Below are 24674 nucleotides of genomic sequence, written 5' to 3' on the forward strand. Positions count from 1 at the left end.
AGTTAAGAGCTTAACCAGTAGGCCAGAGTACGAGTCTAAGACCTTAGCTATTAGGCCAGAGTAAGTGTTAAGATCTTAACCAGTAAGCCAGAGTAAGAGTTAAGACTTTAACCATTAGGCCAGAGAACGAGTCTAAGACGTTATCTATTAGGCAAGAGTAAGAGTTAAGAGCTTAACCAGTAGGCCAGAGTACGAGTCTAAGACCTTAGCTATTAGGCCAGAGTAAGTGTTAAGATCTTAACCAGTAAGCCAGAGTAAGAGTTAAGACTTTAACCAGTAGGCCAGAGTACGAGTCTAAGACCTTTGCTATTAGGCCAGAGTAAGAGTTAAGACCTTAACCAGTAGGCCAGAGTAAGAGTTAAGATCTTAACCAGTAGGCCAGAGTACGAGTCTAAGACCTTAGCTATTAGGCCAGAGTAAGAGTTAAGACCTTAACCAGTAGGCCAGAGTAAGAGTTAAGACCTTAACCATTAGGCCAAAGTACGAGTCTAAGACCTTAGCTATTAGGCCAGAGTAAGAGTTAAGACCTTAACCACTAGGCTAGAGTAAGAGTAAAGACGTTAACCTGTAAGCCAGAGTAAGAGTTAAGACCTTAACCTGTAGGCCATAGTACGAGTCTAAGACATTAGCTATTAGGCCAGAGTAAGAGTTAAGACCTTAGCTATTAGGCCAGAGTAAGAGTTAAAACCTTAACCATTAGGCCAGAGTACGAGTCTAAGACCTTAGCTATTAGGCCAGAGTAAGAGTTAAGACCTTAACCAGTAGGCCAGAGTAAGAGTTAAGACCTTAACCAGTAGGCCAGAGTGTGAGTCTAAGACCTTAGCTATTAGGCCAGAGTAAGAGTTAAGACCTTAGCTATTAGGCAAGAGTACGAGTCTAAGACCTTAGCTATTAGGCCAGAGTAAGAGTTAAGACCTTACCTATTAGGCCAGAGTACGAGTCTAAGACCTTAGCTATTAGGCCAGTTTAAAAGTTAAGACCCTAACCAGTAGGCCAGAGTAAGAGTTAAGACTTTAAAAAGTAGGCCAGAGGAAGAGTTAAGACCTTAACCTGTAGGCCAGAGTCCGAGTCTAAGACCTTAGCTATTAGGCCAGAGTAAGAGTTAAGACCTTAGCTATTAGGCCAGAGTAAGAGTTAAGACCTTAACCAGTAGGCCAGAGTAAGAGTTAAGACCTTAACCAGTAGGCCATAGTACAAGTCTAAGACCTTAGCTATTAGGCCAGAGTAAGAGTCAAGACCTTGGCTATTAGGCCAGAGTAAGAGTTAAGACCTTAACCAGTAGGCCAGAGTAAGAGGTAAGACCTTAACCAGTAGGCCAGAGTACGAGTCTAAGACCTTAGCTATTAGGCCAGAGTAAGAGTTAAGACCTTAGCTATTAGGCCAGAGTAAGAGTTAGGACCTTAGCTATTAGGCCAGAGTAAGAGTTAAGACCTTAACCAGTAGGCCAGAGAAAGAGTTAAGACCTTAACTAGTAAGCCAGAGTACGAGTCTAAGACCTTAGCTATTAGGCCAGAGTAAGTGTTAAGACCTTAACCAGTAGGCCAGAGTAAGAGTTAAGACCTTAACCATTAGGCCAGAGTCCGAGTCTAAGACCTTAGCTATTAGGCCAGAGTAAGAGTTAAGAGCTTAACCTGTAGGCCAGAGTACGAGTCTAAGACCTTAGCTATTAGGCCAGAGTAAGTGTTAATGCTCTTAACCAGTAGGCCAGAGTAAGAGTTAAGGCTTTAACCAGTAGGCCAGAGTACGAGTCTAAGACCTTAGCTATTAGGCCAGAGTAAGAGTTAAGACCTTAACCAGTAGGCCGAAGTAAGAGTTAAGACCTTAACCAGTAGGCCAGAGTAAGAGTTAAGACCTTAGCTATTAGGCCAGAGTAAGAGTTAAGACCTTAGCTATTAGGCCAGAGTAAGAGTTAAGACCTTAACCTGTAGGCCAGAGTACGAGTCTAAGACCTTAGCTATTAGGCCAGAGTAAGAGTTAAGACCATAACCAGTAGGCCAGAGTACGAATCTAAGACCTTAGCTATTAGGCCAGAGTAAGAGTTAAGACCTTAACCAGTAGGCCAGAGTAAGAGTTAAGACCTTAACTAGTAGGCCAGAGTACGAGTCTAAGACCTTAGCTATTAGGCCAGAGTAAGAGTTAAGACCTTAGCTATTAGGCCAGAGTAAGAGTTAAGATCTTAACCAGTAGGCCAGAGTAAGAGTTAAGACCTTAACCAGTAGGCCAGAGAACGAGTCTAAGACCTTAACCTGTAGGCCAGAGTAAGAGTTAAGACCTTTGCTATTAGGCCAGAGTAAGAGTTAAGACCTTAACCAGTAGGCCAGTGTACGAGTCTAATACCTTAGCCATTAGGCCAGAGTAATAGTTAAGACCTTAGCTATTAGGCCAGAGTAAGAGTTAAGACCTTAGCTATTATGCCAGAGTAAGAGTTAAGATCTTAGCTATTAAGCCAGAGTAAGAGTTAAGACATTAACCATTAGGCCAGAGTAAGAGTTAAGACCCTAACCATTAGGCCAGAGTACGAGTCTAAGACCTTATCTATTAGGCCAGAGTAAGAGTTAAGAGCTTAACCAGTAGGCCAGAGTACGAGTTAAGACCTTAACCATTAGGCCAAAGTACAAGTCTAAGACCTTAGCTATTAGGCCAGAGTAAGAGTTAAGACCTTAACCACTAGGCCAGAGTAAGAGTAAAGACCTTAACCTGTAAGCCAGAGTAAGAGTTAAGACCTTAACCTGTAGGCCATAGTACGAGTCTAAGACCTTAGCTATTAGGCCAGAGTAAGAGTTAAGACCTTAGCTATTAGGCCAGAGTAAGAGTTAAGACCTTAACCATTAGGCCAGAGTACGAGTCTAAGACCTTAGCTATTAGGCCAGAGTAAGAGTTAAGACCTTAACGAGTAGGCCAGAGTAAGAATTAAGACCTTAGCTATTAGGCCAGAGTAAGAGTTAAGACCTTAAGAAGTAGGCCAGAGTAAGAGTTAAGACCTTAACCATTAGGCCAGAGTACGAGTCTAAGACCTTAGCTATTAGGCCAGAGTAAGAGTTAAGACCTTAGCTATTAGGCCAGAGTAAGCGTTAAGACCTTAACCAGTAGGCCAGAGTACGAGTCTTAGACCTTAGGTATTAGGCCAGAGTAAGAGTTCAGACCTTAGCTATTAGGCCAGAGTAAGAGTTAAGACCTTAACCAGTAGGCCAGAGTAAGAGTTTAGACCTTAACCTGTAGGCCAGCGTATGAGTCTAAGACCTTAGCTATTAGGTCAGAGTAAGAGTTAAGACCTTAACCAGTAGGCCAGAGTAAGAGTTAAGACCTTAACCAGTAGGCCAGAGTAAGAGTTAAGACCTTAGCTATTAGGCCAGAGTAAGAGTTAAGACCTTAGCTATTAGGCCAGAGTAAGAGTTAAGACCTTAACCTGTAGGCCAGAGCACGAGTCTAAGACCTTAGCTATTAGACCAGAGTACGAGTCTAAGACCTTAGCTATTAGGCCAGAGTAAGAGTTAAGACCATAACCAGTAGGCCAGAGTACGAGTCTAAGACCTTAGCTATTATGCCAGAGTAAGAGTTAAGACCTTAACCAGTAGGCCAGAGTAAGAGTTAAGACCTTAACTAGTAGGCCAGAGTACGAGTCTAAGGCCTTAGCTATTAGGCCAGAGTAAGAGTTAATACCTTAGCTATTAGGCCAGAGTAAGAGTTAAGACCTTAACCATGAGGCCAGAGTAAGAGTTAAGACCTTAACCTGTAGGCCAGAGTAAGAGTTAAGACCTTAACCTGTAGGCCAGAGTATGAGTTAAGACCTTAACCTGTAGGCCATAGTATGAGTCTAAGACCTTGGCTATTTGGCCAGAGTAAGAGTTAAGACCTTAACCAGTAGGCCAGAGTACAAGTCTAAGACCTTAGCTATTAGGCCAGAGTACGAGTCTAAGACCTTAGCTATTAGGCCAGAGTAAGAGTAAGAGTTAAGACCTTAGCTATTAGGCCAGAGTACGAGTCTAAGACCTTAGCTATTAGGCCAGTTTAAGAGTTAAGACCTTAACCAGTAGGCCAGAGTAAGAGTTAAGACTTTAACCAGTAGGCCAGAGTAAGAGTTAAGACCTTAACCTGTAGGCCAGAGTACGAGTCTAAGACCTTAGCTATTAGGCCAGCGTAAGAGTTAAGACCTTAACCAGTAGGCCTGAGTAAGAGTTAAGACCTTAACCAGTAGGCCAGAGTACAAGTCTAAGACCTTAGCTATTAGGCCAGAGTAAGAGTTAAGCCCTTAACTAGTAGGCCAGAGTAAGAGTTAAGACCTTAACCAGTAGGCCAGAGTAAGAGTTAAGACCTTAACCATTAGGCAAGAGAACGAGTCTAAGACCTTATCTATTAGGCCAGAGTAAGAGTTAAGAGCTTAACCAGTAGGCCAGAGTACGAGTCTAAGACCTTAGCTATTAGACCAGGATACGAGTCTAAGACCTTAGCTATTAGGCCAGAGTAAGAGTTAAGACCTTAACCAGTAGGCCAGAGTCAGAATTAAGACCTAAGCTATTAGGCCAGAGTAAGAGTTAAGACCTTAAGAAGTAGGCCAGAGTAAGAGTTAAGACCTTAACTAGTAGGCCAGAGTAAGAGTTAAGACCTTAACCAGTAGGCCAGAGTAAGAGTTAAGACCTTAACCATTAGGCAAGAGAACGAGTCTAAGACCTTATCTATTAGGCCAGAGTAAGAGTTAAGAGCTTAACCAGTAGGCCAGAGTACGAGTCTAAGACCTTAGCTATTAGGCCAGAGTAAGTGTTAAGATCTTAACCAGTAAGCCAGAGTAAGAGTTAAGACTTTAACCAGTAGGCCAGAGTACGAGTCTAAGACCTTTGCTATTAGGCCAGAGTAAGAGTTAAGACCTTAACCAGTAGGCCAGAGTAAGAGTTAAGATCTTAACCAGTAGGCCAGAGTACGAGTCTAAGACCTTAGCTATTAGGCCAGAGTAAGAGTTAAGACCTTAACCAGTAGGCCAGAGTAAGAGTTAAGACCTTAACCATTAGGCCAAAGTACGAGTCTAAGACCTTAGCTATTAGGCCAGAGTAAGAGTTAAGACCTTAACCACTAGGCTAGAGTAAGAGTAAAGACGTTAACCTGTAAGCCAGAGTAAGAGTTAAGACCTTAACCTGTAGGCCATAGTACGAGTCTAAGACATTAGCTATTAGGCCAGAGTAAGAGTTAAGACCTTTGCTATTAGGCCAGAGTAAGAGTTAAAACCTTAACCATTAGGCCAGAGTACGGGTCTAAGACCTTAGCTATTAGGCCAGAGTAAGAGTTAAGACCTTAACCAGTAGGCCAGAGTAAGAGTTAAGACCTTAACCAGTAGGCCAGAGTGTGAGTCTAAGACCTTAGCTATTAGGCCAGAGTAAGAGTTAAGACCTTAGCTATAAGGCAAGAGTATGAGTCTAAGACCTTAGCTATTAGGCCAGAGTAAGAGTTAAGACCTTACCTATTAGGCCAGAGTACGAGTCTAAGACCTTAGCTATTAGGCCAGTTTAAAAGTTAAGACCCTAACCAGTAGGCCAGAGTAAGAGTTAAGACTTTAACCAGTAGGCCAGAGGAAGAGTTAAGACCTTAATCTGTAGGCCAGAGTACGAGTCTAAGACCTTAGCTATTAGGCCAGAGTAAGAGTTAAGACCTTAGCTATTAGGCCAGAGTAAGAGTTAAGACCTTAACCAGTAGGCCAGAGTAAGAGTTAAGACCTTAACCAGTAGGCCATAGTACAAGTGTAAGACCTTAGCTATTAGGCCAGAGTAAGAGTCAAGACCTTGGCTATTAGGCCAGAGTAAGAGTTAAGACCTTAACCAGTAGGCCAGAGTAAGAGGTAAGACCTTAACCAGTAGGCCAGAGTACGAGTCTAAGACCTTAGCTATTAGGCCAGAGTAAGAGTTAAGACCTTAGCTATTAGGCCAGAGTAAGAGTTAAGACCTTAGCTATTAGGCCAGAGTAAGAGTTAAGACCTTAACCAGTAGGCCAGAGTAAGAGTTAAGACCTTAACTAGTAAGCCAGAGTACGAGTCTAAGACCTTAGCTATTAGGCCAGAGTAAGTGTTAAGACCTTAACCAGTAGGCCAGAGTAAGAGTTAAGACCTTAACCATTAGGCCAGAGTCCGAGTCTAAGACCTTAGCTATTAGGCCAGAGTAAGAGTTAAGAGCTTAACCTGTAGGCCAGAGTACGAGTCTAAGACCTTAGCTATTAGGCCAGAGTAAGTGTTAAGATCTTCACCAGTAGGCCAGAGTAAGAGTTAAGACTTTAACCAGTAGGCCAGAGTACGAGTCTAAGACCTTAGCTATTAGGCCAGAGTAATAGTTAAGACCTTAACCAGTAGGCCAGAGTAAGAGTTAAGATCTTAACCAGTAGGCCAGAGTACGAGTCTAAGACCTTAGCTATTAGGCCAGAGTAAGAGTTAAGACCTTAACCAGTAGGCCAGAGTAAGAGTTAAGACCTTAACCATTAGGCCAAAGTACGAGTCTAAGACCTTAGCTATTAGGCCAGAGTAAGAGTTAAGACCTTAAGAAGTAGGCCAGAGTAAGAGTTAAGACCTTAACCAGTAGGCCAGAGTACGAGTCTAAGACCTTAGGTATTAGGCCAGAGTAAGAGTTCAGACCTTAGCTATTAGGCCAGAGTAAGAGTTAAGACCTTAACCAGTAGGCCAGAGTAAGAGTTAAGACCTTAACCTGTAGGCCAGCGTATGAGTCTAAGACCTTAGCTATTAGGCCAGAGTACGAGTTAAGACCTTAAGATGTAGGCCTGAGTAAGAGTTAAGACCTTAACCAGTAGGCCAGAGTAAGAGTTAAGACCTTATCTATTAGGCCAGAGTAAGAGTTAAGACCTTAGCTATTAGGCCAGAGTAAAAGTTAAGACCTTAACCTGTAGGCCAGAGTACGAGTCTAAGACCTTAGCTATTAGACCAGGATACGAGTCTAAGACCTTAGCTATTAGGCCAGAGTAAGAGTTAAGACCTTAACCAGTAGGCCAGAGTAAGAGTTAAGACCTTAACCAGTAGGCCAGAGTAAGAGTTAAGACCTTAGCTATTATGCCAGAGTAAGAGTTAAGACCTTAGCTATTAGGCCAGAGTAAGAGTTAAGACCTTAACCAGTAGGCCAGAGTAAGAGTTAAGACCTTAACCATTAGATCAGAGTATGAGTCTAAGACCTTAGCTATTAGGCCAGAGTAAGAGTTAAGCCCTTAACTAGTAGGCCAGAGTAAGAGTTAAGACCTTAACCAGTAGGCCAGAGTAAGAGTTAAGACCTTAACCATTAGGCCAGAGAACGAGTCTAAGACCTTATCTATTAGGCAAGAGTAAGAGTTAAGAGCTTAACCAGTAGGCCAGAGTACGAGTCTAAGACCTTAGCTATTAGGCCAGAGTAAGTGTTAAGATCTTAACCAGTAAGCCAGAGTAAGAGTTAAGACTTTAACCAGTAGGCCAGAGTACGAGTCTAAGACCTTTGCTATTAGGCCAGAGTAAGAGTTAAGACCTTAACCAGTAGGCCAGAGTAAGAGTTAAGATCTTAACCAGTAGGCCAGAGTACGAGTCTAAGACCTTAGCTATTAGGCCAGAGTAAGAGTTAAGACCTTAACCAGTAGGCCAGAGTAAGAGTTAAGACCTTAACCATTAGGCCAAAGTACGAGTCTAAGACCTTAGCTATTAGGCCAGAGTAAGAGTTAAGACCTTAACCACTAGGCTAGAGTAAGAGTAAAGACGTTAACCTGTAAGCCAGAGTAAGAGTTAAGACCTTAACCTGTAGGCCATAGTACGAGTCTAAGACATTAGCTATTAGGCCAGAGTAAGAGTTAAGACCTTGGCTATTAGGCCAGAGTAAGAGTTAAAACCTTAACCATTAGGCCAGAGTACGAGTCTAAGACCTTAGCTATTAGGCCAGAGTAAGAGTTAAGACCTTAACCAGTAGGCCAGAGTAAGAGTTAAGACCTTAACCAGTAGGCCAGAGTGTGAGTCTAACACCTTAGCTATTAGGCCAGAGTAAGAGTTAAGACCTTAGCTATTAGGCAAGAGTACGAGTCTAAGACCTTAGCTATTAGGCCAGAGTAAGAGTTAAGACCTTACCTATTAGGCCAGAGTACGAGTCTAAGACCTTAGCTATTAGGCCAGTTTAAAAGTTAAGACCCTAACCAGTAGGCCAGAGTAAGAGTTAAGACTTTAAAAAGTAGGCCAGAGGAAGAGTTAAGACCTTAACCTGTAGGCCAGAGTACGAGTCTAAGACCTTAGCTATTAGGCCAGAGTAAGAGTTAAGACCTTAGCTATTAGGCCAGAGTAAGAGTTAAGACCTTAACCAGTAGGCCAGAGTAAGAGTTAAGACCTTAACCAGTAGGCCATAGTACAAGTCTAAGACCTTAGCTATTAGGCCAGAGTAAGAGTCAAGACCTTGGCTATTAGGCCAGAGTAAGAGTTAAGACCTTAACCAGTAGGCCAGAGTAAGAGGTAAGACCTTAACCAGTAGGCCAGAGTACGAGTCTAAGACCTTAGCTATTAGGCCAGAGTAAGAGTTAAGACCTTAGCTATTAGGCCAGAGTAAGAGTTAAGACCTTAGCTATTAGGCCAGAGTAAGAGTTAAGACCTTAACCAGTAGGCCAGGGTAAGAGTTAAGACCTTAACTAGTAAGCCAGAGTACGAGTCTAAGACCTTAGCTATTAGGCCAGAGTAAGTGTTAAGACCTTAACCAGTAGGCCAGAGTAAGAGTTAAGACCTTAACCATTAGGCCAGAGTCCGAGTCTAAGACCTTAGCTATTAGGCCAGAGTAAGAGTTAAGAGCTTAACCTGTAGGCCAGAGTACGAGTCTAAGACCTTAGCTATTAGGCCAGAGTAAGTGTTAAGATCTTCACCAGTAGGCCAGAGTAAGAGTTAAGGCTTTAACCAGTAGGCCAGAGTACGAGTCTAAGACCTTAGCTATTAGGCCAGAGTAATAGTTAAGACCTTAACCAGTAGGCCAGAGTAAGAGTTAAGATCTTAACCAGTAGGCCAGAGTACGAGTCTAAGACCTTAGCTATTAGGCCAGAGTAAGAGTTAAGACCTTAACCAGTAGGCCAGAGTAAGAGTTAAGACCTTAACCATTAGGCCAAAGTACGAGTCTAAGACCTTAGCTATTAGGCCAGAGTAAGAGGTAAGACCTTAACCACTATGCCAGAGTAAGAGTAAAGACGTTAACCTGTAAGCCAGAGTAAGAGTTAAGACCGTAACCTGTAGGCCATAGTATTAGTCTAAGACCTTAGCTATTAGGCCAGAGTAAGAGTTAAGACCTTAGCTATTAGGCCAGAGTAAGAGTTAAGACCTTAACCATTAGGCCAGAGTACGAGTCTAAGACCTTAGCTATTAGGCCAGAGTAAGAGTTAAGACCTTAACCAGTAGGCCAGAGGAAGAATTAAGACCTTAGCTATTAGGCCAGAGTAAGAGTTAAGACCTTAAGAAGTAAGCCAGAGTAAGAGTTAAGACCTTAACCATTAGGCCAGAGTACGAGTCTAAGACCTTAGCTATTAGGCCAGAGTAAGAGTTAAGACCTTAGCTATTAGGCCAGAGTAAGCGTTAAGACCTTAACCAGTAGGCCAGAGTATGAGTCTAAGACCTTAGGTATTAGGCCAGAGTAAGAGTTCAGACCTTAGCTATTAGGCCAGAGTAAGAGTTAAGACCTTAACCAGTAGGCCAGAGTAAGAGTTAAGACCTTAATCTGTAGGCCAGCGTATGAGTCTAAGACCTTAGCTATTAGGCCAGAGTAAGAGTTTAGACCTTAACCAGTAGGCCGAAGTAAGAGTTAAGACCTTAACCAGTAGGCCAGAGTAAGAGTTAAGACCTTAGCTATTAGGCCAGAGTAAGAGTTAAGACCTTAGCTATTAGGCCAGAGTAAGAGTTAAGACCTTAACCTGTAGGCCAGAGTACGAGTCTAAGACCTTAGCTATTAGGCCAGAGTAAGAGTTAAGACCATAACCAGTAGGCCAGAGTACGAATCTAAGACCTTAGCTATTAGGCCAGAGTAAGAGTTAAGACCTTAACCAGTAGGCCAGAGTAAGAGTTAAGACCTTAACTAGTAGGCCAGAGTACGAGTCTAAGACCTTAGCTATTAGGCCAGAGTAAGAGTTAAGACCTTAGCTATTAGGCCAGAGTAAGAGTTAAGATCTTAACCAGTAGGCCAGAGTAAGAGTTAAGACCTTAACCAGTAGGCCAGAGAACGAGTCTAAGACCTTAACCTGTAGGCCAGAGTAAGAGTTAAGACCTTAACCAGTAGGCCAGTGTACGAGTCTAATACCTTAGCCATTAGGCCAGAGTAATAGTTAAGACCTTAGCTATTAGGCCAGAGTAAGAGTTAAGACCTTAGCTATTATGCCAGAGTAAGAGTTAAGATCTTAGCTATTAAGCCAGAGTAAGAGTTAAGACATTAACCATTAGGCCAGAGTAAGAGTTAAGACCCTAACCATTAGGCCAGAGTACGAGTCTAAGACCTTATCTATTAGGCCAGAGTAAGAGTTAAGAGCTTAACCAGTAGGCCAGAGTACGAGTTAAGACCTTAACCATTAGGCCAAAGTACAAGTCTAAGACCTTAGCTATTAGGCCAGAGTAAGAGTTAAGACCTTAACCACTAGGCCAGAGTAAGAGTAAAGACCTTAACCTGTAAGCCAGAGTAAGAGTTAAGACCTTAACCTGTAGGCCATAGTACGAGTCTAAGACCTTATCTATTAGGCCAGAGTAAGAGTTAAGACCTTAGCTATTAGGCCAGAGTAAGAGTTAAGACCTTAACCATTAGGCCAGAGTACGAGTCTAAGACCTTAGCTATTAGGCCAGAGTAAGAGTTAAGACCTTAACGAGTAGGCCAGAGTAAGAATTAAGACCTTAGCTATTAGGCCAGAGTAAGAGTTAAGACCTTAAGAAGTAGGCCAGAGTAAGAGTTAAGACCTTAACCATTAGGCCAGAGTACGAGTCTAAGACCTTAGCTATTAGGCCAGTGTAAGAGTTAAGACCTTAGCTATTAGGCCAGAGTAAGCGTTAAGACCTTAACCAGTAGGCCAGAGTACGAGTCTTAGACCTTAGGTATTAGGCCAGAGTAAGAGTTCAGACCTTAGCTATTAGGCCAGAGTAAGAGTTAAGACCTTAACCAGTAGGCCAGAGTAAGAGTTTAGACCTTAACCTGTAGGCCAGCGTATGAGTCTAAGACCTTAGCTATTAGGTCAGAGTAAGAGTTAAGACCTTAACCAGTAGGCCAGAGTAAGAGTTAAGACCTTAACCAGTAGGCCAGAGTAAGAGTTAAGACCTTAGCTATTAGGCCAGAGTAAGAGTTAAGACCTTAGCTATTAGGCCAGAGTAAGAGTTAAGACCTTAACCTGTAGGCCAGAGTACGAGTCTAAGACCTTAGCTATTAGACCAGAGTACGAGTCTAAGACCTTAGCTATTAGGCCAGAGTAAGAGTTAAGACCATAACCAGTAGGCCAGAGTACGAGTCTAAGACCTTAGCTATTATGCCAGAGTAAGAGTTAAGACCTTAACCAGTAGGCCAGAGTAAGAGTTAAGACCTTAACTAGTAGGCCAGAGTACGAGTCTAAGGCCTTAGCTATTAGGCCAGAGTAAGAGTTAAGACCTTAGCTATTAGGCCAGAGTAAGAGTTAAGACCTTAACCATGAGGCCAGAGTAAGAGTTAAGACCTTAACCTGTAGGCCAGAGTAAGAGTTAAGACCTTAACCTGTAGGCCAGAGTATGAGTTAAGACCTTAACCTGTAGGCCATAGTATGAGTCTAAGACCTTGGCTATTTGGCCAGAGTAAGAGTTAAGACCTTAACCAGTAGGCCAGAGTACAAGTCTAAGACCTTAGCTATTAGGCCAGAGTACGAGTCTAAGACCTTAGCTATTAGGCCAGAGTAAGAGTAAGAGTTAAGACCTTAGCTATTAGGCCAGAGTACGAGTCTAAGACCTTAGCTATTAGGCCAGTTTAAGAGTTAAGACCTTAACCAGTAGGCCAGAGTAAGAGTTAAGACTTTAACCAGTAGGCCTGAGTAAGAGTTAAGACCTTAACCAGTAGGCCAGAGTACAAGTCTAAGACCTTATCTATTAGGCCAGAGTAAGAGTTAAGCCCTTAACTAGTAGGCCAGAGTAAGAGTTAAGACCTTAACCAGTAGGCCAGAGTAAGAGTTAAGACCTTAACCATTAGGCAAGAGAACGAGTCTAAGACCTTATCTATTAGGCCAGAGTAAGAGTTAAGAGCTTAACCAGTAGGCCAGAGTACGAGTCTAAGACCTTAGCTATTAGACCAGGATACGAGTCTAAGACCTTAGCTATTAGGCCAGAGTAAGAGTTAAGACCTTAACCAGTAGGCCAGAGTAAGAGTTAAGACCTTAACCAGTAGGCCAGAGTAAGAGTTAAGACCTTAGCTATTAGGCCAGAGTAAGAGTTAAGACCTTAGCTATTAGGCCAGAGTAAGAGTTAAGACCTCAACCAGTAGGCCAGAGTAAGAGTTAAGACCTTAACCATTAGATCAGAGTACGAGTCTAAGACCTTAGCTATTAGGCCAGAGTAAGAGTTAAGCCCTTAACTAGTAGGCCAGAGTAAGAGTTAAGACCTTAACCAGTAGGCCAGAGTAAGAGTTAAGACCTTAACCATTAGGCAAGAGAACGAGTCTAAGACCTTAATTATTAGGCCAGAGTAAGAGTTAAGAGCTTAACCAGTAGGCCAGAGTACGAGTCTAAGACCTTAGCTATTAGGCCAGAGTAAGTGTTAAGATCTTAACCAGTAAGCCAGAGTAAGAGTTAAGACTTTAACCAGTAGGCCAGAGTACGAGTCTAAGACCTTTGCTATTAGGCCAGAGTAAGAGTTAAGACCTTAACCAGTAGGCCAGAGTAAGAGTTAAGATCTTAACCAGTAGGCCAGAGTAAGAGTTAAGACCTTAACCATTAGGCCAAAGTACGAGTCTAAGACCTTAGCTATTAGGCCAGAGTAAGAGTTAAGACCTTAACCACTAGGCTAGAGTAAGAGTAAAGACGTTAACCTGTAAGCCAGAGTAAGAGTTAAGACCTTAACCTGTAGGCCATAGTACGAGTCTAAGACATTAGCTATTAGGCCAGAGTAAGAGTTAAGACCTTTGCTATTAGGCCAGAGTAAGAGTTAAAACCTTAACCATTAGGCCAGAGTACGAGTCTAAGACCTTAGCTATTAGGCCAGAGTAAGAGTTAAGACCTTAACCAGTAGGCCAGAGTAAGAGTTAAGACCTTAACCAGTAGGCCAGAGTGTGAGTCTAAGACCTTAGCTATTAGGCCAGAGTAAGAGTTAAGACCTTAGCTATTAGGCAAGAGTACGAGTCTAAGACCTTAGCTATTAGGCCAGAGTAAGAGTTAAGACCTTACCTATTAGGCCAGAGTACGAGTCTAAGACCTTAGCTATTAGGCCAGTTTAAAAGTTAAGACCCTAACCAGTAGGCCAGAGAACGAGTCTAAGACCTTATCTATTAGGCAAGAGTAAGAGTTAAGAGCTTAACCAGTAGGCCAGAGTACGAGTCTAAGACCTTAGCTATTAGGCCAGAGTAAGTGTTAAGATCTTAACCAGCAAGCCAGAGTAAGAGTTAAGACTTTAACCATTAGGCCAGAGAACGAGTCTAAGACCTTATCTATTAGGCAAGAGTAAGAGTTAAGAGCTTAACCAGTAGGCCAGAGTACGAGTCTAAGACCTTAGCTATTAGGCCAGAGTAAGTGTTAAGATCTTAACCAGTAAGCCAGAGTAAGAGTTAAGACTTTAACCAGTAGGCCAGAGTACGAGTCTAAGACCTTTGCTATTAGGCCAGAGTAAGAGTTAAGACCTTAACCAGTAGGCCAGAGTAAGAGTTAAGATCTTAACCAGTAGGCCAGAGTACGAGTCTAAGACCTTAGCTATTAGGCCAGAGTAAGAGTTAAGACCTTAACCAGTAGGCCAGAGTAAGAGTTAAGACCTTAACCATTAGGCCAAAGTACGAGTCTAAGACCTTAGCTATTAGGCCAGAGTAAGAGTTAAGACCTTAACCACTAGGCTAGAGTAAGAGTAAAGACGTTAACCTGTAAGCCAGAGTAAGAGTTAAGACCTTAACCTGTAGGCCATAGTACGAGTCTAAGACATTAGCTATTAGGCCAGAGTAAGAGTTAAGACCTTAGCTATTAGGCCAGAGTAAGAGTTAAAACCTTAACCATTAGGCCAGAGTACGAGTCTAAGACCTTAGCTATTAGGCCAGAGTAAGAGTTAAGACCTTAACCAGTAGGCCAGAGTAAGAGTTAAGACCTTAACCAGTAGGCCAGAGTGTGAGTCTAAGACCTTAGCTATTAGGCCAGAGTAAGAGTTAAGACCTTAGCTATTAGGCAAGAGTACGAGTCTAAGACCTTAGCTATTAGGCCAGAGTAAGAGTTAAGACCTTACCTATTAGGCCAGAGTACGAGTCTAAGACCTTAGCTATTAGGCCAGTTTAAAAGTTAAGACCCTAACCAGTAGGCCAGAGTAAGAGTTAAGACTTTAAAAAGTAGGCCAGAGGAAGAGTTAAGACCTTAACCTGTAGGCCAGAGTACGAGTCTAAGACCTTAGCTATTAGGCCAGAGTAAGAGTTAAGACCTTAGCTATTAGGCCAGAGTAAGAGTTAAGACCTTAACCAGTAGGCCAGAGTAAGAGTTAAGACCTTAACCAGTAGGCCATAGTACAAGTCTAAGACCTTAGCTATTAGGCCAGAGTAAGAGTCAAGACCTTGGCTATTAGGCCAGAGTAAGAGTTAAGACCTTAACCAGTAGGCCAGAGTAAGAGGTAAGACCTTAACCAGTAGGCCAGAGTACGAGTCTAAGACCTTAGCTATTAGGCCAGAGTAAGAGTTAAGACCTTAGCTATTAGGCCAGAGTAAGAGTTAGGACCTTAGCTATTAGGCCAGAGTAAGAGTTAAGACCTTAACCAGTAGGCCAGAGTAAGAGTTAAGACCTTAACTAGTAAGCCAGAGTACAAGTCTAAGACCTTAGCTATTAGGCCAGAGTAAGTGTTAAGACCTTAACCAGTAGGCCAGAGTAAGAGTTAAGACCTTAACCATTAGGCCAGAGTCCGAGTCTAAGACCTTAGCTATTAGGCCAGAGTAAGAGTTAAGAGCTTAACCTGTAGGCCAGAGTACGAGTCTAAGACCTTAGCTATTAGGCCAGAGTAAGTGTTAAGATCTTCACCAGTAGGCCAGAGTAAGAGTTAAGGCTTTAACCAGTAGGCCAGAGTACGAGTCTAAGACCTTAGCTATTAGGCCAGAGTAATAGTTAAGACCTTAACCAGTAGGCCAGAGTAAGAGTTAAGATCTTAACCAGTAGGCCAGAGTACGAGTCTAAGACCTTAGCTATTAGGCCAGAGTAAGAGTTAAGACCTTAACCAGTAGGCCAGAGTAAGAGTTAAGACCTTAACCATTAGGCCAAAGTACGAGTCTAAGACCTTAGCTATTAGGCCAGAGTAAGAGGTAAGACCTTAACCACTATGCCAGAGTAAGAGTAAAGACGTTAACCTGTAAGCCAGAGTAAGAGTTAAGACCGTAACCTGTAGGCCATAGTATGAGTCTAAGACCTTAGCTATTAGGCCAGAGTAAGAGTTAAGACCTTAGCTATTAGGCCAGAGTAAGAGTTAAGACCTTAACCATTAGGCCAGAGTACGAGTCTAAGACCTTAGCTATTAGGCCAGAGTAAGAGTTAAGACCTTAACCAGTAGGCCAGAGGAAGAATTAAGACCTTAGCTATTAGGCCAGAGTAAGAGTTAAGACCTTAAGAAGTAAGCCAGAGTAAGAGTTAAGACCTTAACCATTAGGCCAGAGTACGAGTCTAAGACCTTAGCTATTAGGCCAGAGTAAGAGTTAAGACCTTAGCTATTAGGCCAGAGTAAGCGTTAAGACCTTAACCAGTAGGCCAGAGTATGAGTCTAAGACCTTAGGTATTAGGCCAGAGTAAGAGTTCAGACCTTAGCTATTAGGCCAGAGTAAGAGTTAAGACCTTAACCAGTAGGCCAGAGTAAGAGTTAAGACCTTAATCTGTAGGCCAGCGTATGAGTCTAAGACCTTAGCTATTAGGCCAGAGTAAGAGTTTAGACCTTAACCAGTAGGCCGAAGTAAGAGTTAAGACCTTAACCAGTAGGCCAGAGTAAGAGTTAAGACCTTAGCTATTAGGCCAGAGTAAGAGTTAAGACCTTAGCTATTAGGCCAGAGTAAGAGTTAAGACCTTAACCTGTAGGCCAGAGTACGAGTCTAAGACCTTAGCTATTAGGCCAGAGTAAGAGTTAAGACCATAACCAGTAGGCCAGAGTACGAATCTAAGACCTTAGCTATTAGGCCAGAGTAAGAGTTAAGACCTTAACCAGTAGGCCAGAGTAAGAGTTAAGACCTTAACTAGTAGGCCAGAGTACGAGTCTAAGACCTTAGCTATTAGGCCAGAGTAAGAGTTAAGACCTTAGCTATTAGGCCAGAGTAAGAGTTAAGATCTTAACCAGTAGGCCAGAGTAAGAGTTAAGACCTTAACCAGTAGGCCAGAGAACGAGTCTAAGACCTTAACCTGTAGGCCAGAGTAAGAGTTAAGACCTTTGCTATTAGGCCAGAGTAAGAGTTAAGACCTTAACTAGTAGGCCAGTGTACAAGTCTAATACCTTAGCCATTAGGCCAGAGTAATAGTTAAGACCTTAGCTATTAGGCCAGAGTAAGAGTTAAGACCTTAGCTATTATGCCAGAGTAAGAGTTAAGATCTTAGCTATTAAGCCAGAGTAAGAGTTAAGACATTAACCATTAGGCCAGAGTAAGAGTTAAGACCCTAACCATTAGGCCAGAGTACGAGTCTAAGACCTTATCTATTAGGCCAGAGTAAGAGTTAAGAGCTTAACCAGTAGGCCAGAGTACGAGTTAAGACCTTAACCATTAGGCCAAAGTACAAGTCTAAGACCTTAGCTATTAGGCCAGAGTAAGAGTTAAGACCTTAACCACTAGGCCAGAGTAAGAGTAAAGACCTTAACCTGTAAGCCAGAGTAAGAGTTAAGACCTTAACCTGTAGGCCATAGTACGAGTCTAAGACCTTAGCTATTAGGCCAGAGTAAGAGTTAAGACCTTAGCTATTAGGCCAGAGTAAGAGTTAAGACCTTAACCATTAGGCCAGAGTACGAGTCTAAGACCTTAGCTATTAGGCCAGAGTAAGAGTTAAGACCTTAACGAGTAGGCCAGAGTAAGAATTAAGACCTTAGCTATTAGGCCAGAGTAAGAGTTAAGACCTTAAGAAGTAGGCCAGAGTAAGAGTTAAGACCTTAACCATTAGGCCAGAGTACGAGTCTAAGACCTTAGCTATTAGGCCAGAGTAAGAGTTAAGACCTTAGCTATTAGGCCAGAGTAAGCGTTAAGACCTTAACCAGTAGGCCAGAGTACGAGTCTTAGACCTTAGGTATTAGGCCAGAGTAAGAGTTCAGACCTTAGCTATTAGGCCAGAGTAAGAGTTAAGACCTTAACCAGTAGGCCAGAGTAAGAGTTTAGACCTTAACCTGTAGGCCAGCGTATGAGTCTAAGACCTTAGCTATTAGGTCAGAGTAAGAGTTAAGACCTTAACCAGTAGGCCAGAGTAAGAGTTAAGACCTTAGCTATTAGGCCAGAGTAAGAGTTAAGACCTTAGCTATTAGGCCAGAGTAAGAGTTAAGACCTTAACCTGTAGGCCAGAGTACGAGTCTAAGACCTTAGCTATTAGACCAGAGTACGAGTCTAAGACCTTAGCTATTAGGCCAGAGTAAGAGTTAAGACCATAACCAGTAGGCCAGAGTACGAGTCTAAGACCTTAGCTATTATGCCAGAGTAAGAGTTAAGACCTTAACCATTAGGCCAGAGTAAGAGTTAAGACCTTAACTAGTAGGCCAGAGTACGAGTCTAAGGCCTTAGCTATTAGGCCAGAGTAAGAGTTAAGACCTTAGCTATTAGGCCAGAGTAAGAGTTAAGACCTTAACCATGAGGCCAGAGTAAGAGTTAAGACCTTAACCTGTAGGCCAGAGTAAGAGTTAAGACCTTAACCTGTAGGCCAGAGTATGAGTTAAGACCTTAACCTGTAGGCCATAGTATGAGTTTAAGACCTTGGCTATTTGGCCAGAGTAAGAGTTAAGACCTTAACCAGTAGGCCAGAGTACAAGTCTAAGACCTTAGCTATTAGGCCAGAGTACGAGTCTAAGACCTTAGCTATTAGGCCAGAGTAAGAGTTAAGACCTTAACCAGTAGGCCAGAGTAAGAGTTAAGACCTTAACCAGTAGGCCAGAGTGTGAGTCTAAGACCTTAGCTATTAGGCCAGAGTAAGAGTTAAGACCTTAGCTATTAGGCAAGAGTACGAGTCTAAGACCTTAGCTATTAGGCCAGAGTAAGAGTTAAGACCTTACCTATTAGGCCAGAGTACGAGTCTAAGACCTTAGCTATTAGGCCAGTTTAAAAGTTAAGACCCTAACCAGTAGGCCAGAGAACGAGTCTAAGACCTTATCTATTAGGCAAGAGTAAGAGTTAAGAGCTTAACCAGTAGGCCAGAGTACAAGTCTAAGACCTTAGCTATTAGGCCAGAGTAAGTGTTAAGATCTTAACCAGTAAGCCAGAGTAAGAGTTAAGACTTTAACCTTTAGGCCAGAGAACGAGTCTAAGACCTTATCTATTAGGCAAGAGTAAGAGTTAAGAGCTTAACCAGTAGGCCAGAGTACGAGTCTAAGACCTTAGCTATTAGGCCAGAGTAAGTGTTAAGATCTTAACCAGTAAGCCAGAGTAAGAGTTAAGACTTTAACCAGTAGGCCAGAGTACGAGTCTAAGACCTTTGCTATTAGGCCAGAGTAAGAGTTAAGACCTTAACCAGTAGGCCAGAGTAAGAGTTAAGATCTTAACCAGTAGGCCAGAGTACGAGTCTAAGACCTTAGCTATTAGGCCAGAGTAAGAGTTAAGACCTTAACCAGTAGGCCAGAGTAAGAGTTAAGACCTTAACCATTAGGCCAAAGTACGAGTCTAAGACCTTAGCTATTAGGCCAGAGTAAGAGTTAAGACCTTAACCACTAGGCTAGAGTAAGAGTAAAGACGTTAACCTGTAAGCCAGAGTAAGAGTTAAGACCTTAACCTGTAGGCCATAGTACGAGTCTAAGACATTAGCTATTAGGCCAGAGTAAGAGTTAAGACCTTAGCTATTAGGCCAGAGTAAGAGTTAAAACCTTAACCATTAGGCCAGAGTACGAGTCTAAGACCTTAGCTATTAGGCCAGAGTAAGAGTTAAGACCTTAACCAGTAGGCCAGAGTAAGAGTTAAGACCTTAACCAGTAGGCCAGAGTGTGAGTCTAAGACCTTAGCTTTAGGCCAGAGTAAGAGTTAAGACCTTAGCTATTAGGCAAGAGTACGAGTCTAAGACCTTAGCTATTAGGCCAGAGTAAGAGTTAAGACCTTACCTATTAGGCCAGAGTACGAGTCTAAGACCTTAGCTATTAGGCCAGTTTAAAAGTTAAGACCCTAACCAGTAGGCCAGAGTAAGAGTTAAGACTTTAAAAAGTAGGCCAGAGGAAGAGTTAAGACCTTAACCTGTAGGCCAGAGTACGAGTCTAAGACCTTAGCTATTAGGCCAGAGTAAGAGTTAAGACCTTAGCTATTAGGCCAGAGTAAGAGTTAAGACCTTAACCAGTAGGCCAGAGTAAGAGTTAAGACCTTAACCAGTAGGCCATAGTACAAGTCTAAGACCTTAGCTATTAGGCCAGAGTAAGAGTCAAGACCTTGGCTATTAGGCCAGAGTAAGAGTTAAGACCTTAACCAGTAGGCCAGAGTAAGAGGTAAGACCTTAACCAGTAGGCCAGAGTACGAGTCTAAGACCTTAGCTATTAGGCCAGAGTAAGAGTTAAGACCTTAGCTATTAGGCCAGAGTAAGAGTTAGGACCTTAGCTATTAGGCCAGAGTAAGAGTTAAGACCTTAACCAGTAGGCCAGAGTAAGAGTTAAGACCTTAACTAGTAAGCCAGAGTACGAGTCTAAGACCTTAGCTATTAGGCCAGAGTAAGTGTTAAGACCTTAACCAGTAGGCCAGAGTAAGAGTTAAGACCTTAACCATTAGGCCAGAGTCCGAGTCTAAGACCTTAGCTATTAGGCCAGAGTAAGAGTTAAGAGCTTAACCTGTAGGCCAGAGTACGAGTCTAAGACCTTAGCTATTAGGCCAGAGTAAGTGTTAAGATCTTCACCAGTAGGCCAGAGTAAGAGTTAAGGCTTTAACCAGTAGGCCAGAGTACGAGTCTAAGACCTTAGCTATTAGGCCAGAGTAATAGTTAAGACCTTAACCAGTAGGCCAGAGTAAGAGTTAAGATCTTAACCAGTAGGCCAGAGTACGAGTCTAAGACCTTAGCTATTAGGCCAGAGTAAGAGGTAAGACCTTAACCACTATGCCAGAGTAAGAGTAAAGACGTTAACCTGTAAGCCAGAGTAAGAGTTAAGACCGTAACCTGTAGGCCATAGTATGAGTCTAAGACCTTAGCTATTAGGCCAGAGTAAGAGTTAAGACCTTAGCTATTAGGCCAGAGTAAGAGTTAAGACCTTAACCATTAGGCCAGAGTACGAGTCTAAGACCTTAGCTATTAGGCCAGAGTAAGAGTTAAGACCTTAACCAGTAGGCCAGAGGAAGAATTAAGACCTTAGCTATTAGGCCAGAGTAAGAGTTAAGACCTTAAGAAGTAAGCCAGAGTAAGAGTTAAGACCTTAACCATTAGGACAGAGTACGAGTCTAAGACCTTAGCTATTAGGCCAGAGTAAGAGTTAAGACCTTAGCTATTAGGCCAGAGTAAGCGTTAAGACCTTAACCAGTAGGCCAGAGTATGAGTCTAAGACCTTAGGTATTAGGCCAGAGTAAGAGTTCAGACCTTAGCTATTAGGCCAGAGTAAGAGTTAAGACCTTAACCAGTAGGCCAGAGTAAGAGTTAAGACCTTAATCTGTAGGCCAGCGTATGAGTCTAAGACCTTAGCTATTAGGCCAGAGTAAGAGTTTAGACCTTAACCAGTTGGCCGAAGTAAGAGTTAAGACCTTAACCAGTAGGCCAGAGTAAGAGTTAAGACCTTAGCTATTAGGCCAGAGTAAGAGTTAAGACCTTAGCTATTAGGCCAGAGTAAGAGTTAAGACCTTAACCTGTAGGCCAGAGTACGAGTCTAAGACCTTAGCTATTAGGCCAGAGTAAGAGTTAAGACCATAACCAGTAGGCCAGAGTACGAATCTAAGACCTTAGCTATTAGGCCAGAGTAAGAGTTAAGACCTTAACCAGTAGGCCAGAGTAAGAGTTAAGACCTTAACTAGTAGGCCAGAGTACGAGTCTAAGACCTTAGCTATTAGGCCAGAGTAAGAGTTAAGACCTTAGCTATTAGGCCAGAGTAAGAGTTAAGATCTTAACCAGTAGGCCAGAGTAAGAGTTAAGACCTTAACCAGTAGGCCAGAGAACGAGTCTAAGACCTTAACCTGTAGGCCAGAGTAAGAGTTAAGACCTTTGCTATTAGGCCAGAGTAAGAGTTAAGACCTTAACCAGTAGGCCAGTGTACGAGTCTAATACCTTAGCCATTAGGCCAGAGTAATAGTTAAGACCTTAGCTATTAGGCCAGAGTAAGAGTTAAGACCTTAGCTATTATGCCAGAGTAAGAGTTAAGATCTTAGCTATTAAGCCAGAGTAAGAGTTAAGACATTAACCATTAGGCCAGAGTAAGAGTTAAGACCCTAACCATTAGGCCAGAGTACGAGTCTAAGACCTTATCTATTAGGCCAGAGTAAGAGTTAAGAGCTTAACCAGTAGGCCAGAGTACGAGTTAAGACCTTAACCATTAGGCCAAAGTACAAGTCTAAGACCTTAGCTATTAGGCCAGAGTAAGAGTTAAGACCTTAACCACTAGTCCAGAGTAAGAGTAAAGACCTTAACCTGTAAGCCAGAGTAAGAGTTAAGACCTTAACCTGTAGGCCATAGTACGAGTCTAAGACCTTAGCTATTAGGCCAGAGTAAGAGTTAAGACCTTAGCTATTAGGCCAGAGTAAGAGTTAAGACCTTAACCATTAGGCCAGAGTACGAGTCTAAGACCTTAGCTATTAGGCCAGAGTAAGAGTTAAGACCTTAACGAGTAGGCCAGAGTAAGAATTAAGACCTTAGCTATTAGGCCAGAGTAAGAGTTAAGACCTTAAGAAGTAGGCCAGAGTAAGAGTTAAGACCTTAACCATTAGGCCAGAGTACGAGTCTAAGACCTTAGCTATTAGGCCAGAGTAAGAGTTAAGACCTTAGCTATTAGGCCAGAGTAAGCGTTAAGACCTTAACCAGTAGGCCAGAGTACGAGTCTTAGACCTTAGGTATTAGGCCAGAGTAAGAGTTCAGACCTTAGCTATTAGGCCAGAGTAAGAGTTAAGACCTTAACCAGTAGGCCAGAGTAAGAGTTAAGACCTTAACCAGTAGGCCAGAGTAAGAGTTAAGACCTTAGCTATTAGGCCAGAGTAAGAGTTAAGACCTTAGCTATTAGGCCAGAGTAAGAGTTAAGACCTTAACCTGTAGGCCAGAGTACGAGTCTAAGACCTTAGCTATTAGGCCAGAGTAAGAGTTAAGACCTTAACGAGTAGGCCAGAGTAAGAATTAAGACCTTAGCTATTAGGCCAGAGTAAGAGTTAAGACCTTAAGAAGTAGCCCAGAGTAAGAGTTAAGACCTTAACCATTAGGCCAGAGTACGAGTCTAAGACCTTAGCTATTAGGCCAGAGTAAGAGTTAAGACCTTAGCTATTAGGCCAGAGTAAGCGTTAAGACCTTAACCAGTAGGCCAGAGTACGAGTCTTAGACCTTAGGTATTAGGCCAGAGTAAGAGTTCAGACCTTAGCTATTAGGCCAGAGTAAGAGTTAAGACCTTAACCAGTAGGGCAGAGTAAGAGTTTAGACCTTAACCTGTAGGCCAGCGTATGAGTCTAAGACCTTAGCTATTAGGTCAGAGTAAGAGTTAAGACCTTAACCAGTAGGCCAGAGTAAGAGTTAAGACCTTAACCAGTAGGCCAGAGTAAGAGTTAAGACCTTAGCTATTAGGCCAGAGTAAGAGTTAAGACCTTAGCTATTAGGCCAGAGTAAGAGTTAAGACCTTAACCTGTAGGCCAGAGTACGAGTCTAAGACCTTAGCTATTAGACCAGAGTACGAGTCTAAGACCTTAGCTATTAGGCCAGAGTAAGAGTTAAGACCATAACCAGTAGGCCAGAGTACGAGTCTAAGACCTTAGCTATTATGCCAGAGTAAGAGTTAAGACCTTAACCAGTAGGCCAGAGTAAGAGTTAAGACCTTAACTAGTAGGCCAGAGTACGAGTCTAAGGCCTTAGCTATTAGGCCAGAGTAAGAGTTAAGACCTTAGCTATTAGGCCAGAGTAAGAGTTAAGACCTTAACCATGAGGCCAGAGTAAGAGTTAAGACCTTAACCTGTAGGCCAGAGTAAGAGTTAAGACCTTAACCTGTAGGCCAGAGTATGAGTTAAGACCTTAACCTGTAGGCCATAGTATGAGTCTAAGACCTTGGCTATTTGGCCAGAGTAAGAGTTAAGACCTTAACCAGTAGGCCAGAGTACAAGTCTAAGACCTTAGCTATTAGGCCAGAATACGAGTCTAAGACCTTAGCTATTAGGCCAGAGTAAGAGTAAGAGTTAAGACCTTAGCTATTAGGCCAGAGTACGAGTCTAAGACCTTAGCTATTAGGCCAGTTTAAGAGTTAAGACCTTAACCAGTAGGCCAGAGTAAGAGTTAAGACTTTAACCAGTAGGCCAGAGTAAGAGTTAAGACCTTAACCTCTAGGCCAGAGTACGAGTCTAAGACCTTAGCTATTAGGCCAGAGTAAGAGTTAAGACCTTAACCAGTAGGCCTGAGTAAGAGTTAAGACCTTAACCAGTAGGCCAGAGTACAAGTCTAAGACCTTAGCTATTAGGCCAGAGTAAGAGTTAAGCCCTTAACTAGTAGGCCAGAGTAAGAGTTAAGACCTTAACCAGTAGGCCAGAGTAAGAGGTAAGACCTTAACCATTAGGCAAGAGAACGAGTCTAAGACCTTATCTATTGGGCCAGAGTAAGAGTTAAGAGCTTAACCAGTAGGCCAGAGTACGAGTCTAAGACCTTAGCTATTAGACCAGGATACGAGTCTAAGACCTTAGCTATTAGGCCAGAGTAAGAGTTAAGACCTTAACCAGTAGGCCAGAGTAAGAGTTAAGACCTTAACCAGTAGGCCAGAGTAAGAGTTAAGACCTTAGCTATTAGGCCAGAGTAAGAGTTAAGACCTTAGCTATTAGGCCAGAGTAAGAGTTAAGACCTTAACCAGTAGGCCAGAGTAAGAGTTAAGACCTTAACCATTAGATCAGAGTACGAGTCTAAGACCTTAGCTATTAGGCCAGAGTAAGAGTTAAGCCCTTAACTAGTAGGCCAGAGTAAGAGTTAAGACCTTAACCAGTAGGCCAGAGTAAGAGTTAAGACCTTAACCATTAGGCAAGAGAACGAGTCTAAGACCTTATCTATTAGGCCAGAGTAAGAGTTAAGAGCTTAACCAGTAGGCCAGAGTACGAGTCTAAGACCTTAGCTATTAGGCCAGAGTAAGTGTTAAGATCTTAACCAGTAAGCCAGAGTAAGAGTTAAGACTTTAACCAGTAGGCCAGAGTACGAGTCTAAGACCTTTGCTATTAGGCCAGAGTAAGAGTTAAGACCTTAACCAGTAGGCCAGAGTAAGAGTTAAGACC

Source organism: Triturus cristatus, chromosome 10, assembly GCF_964204655.1.
Source record: "Triturus cristatus chromosome 10, aTriCri1.1, whole genome shotgun sequence".
NCBI lineage: Eukaryota > Metazoa > Chordata > Amphibia > Caudata > Salamandridae > Triturus > Triturus cristatus.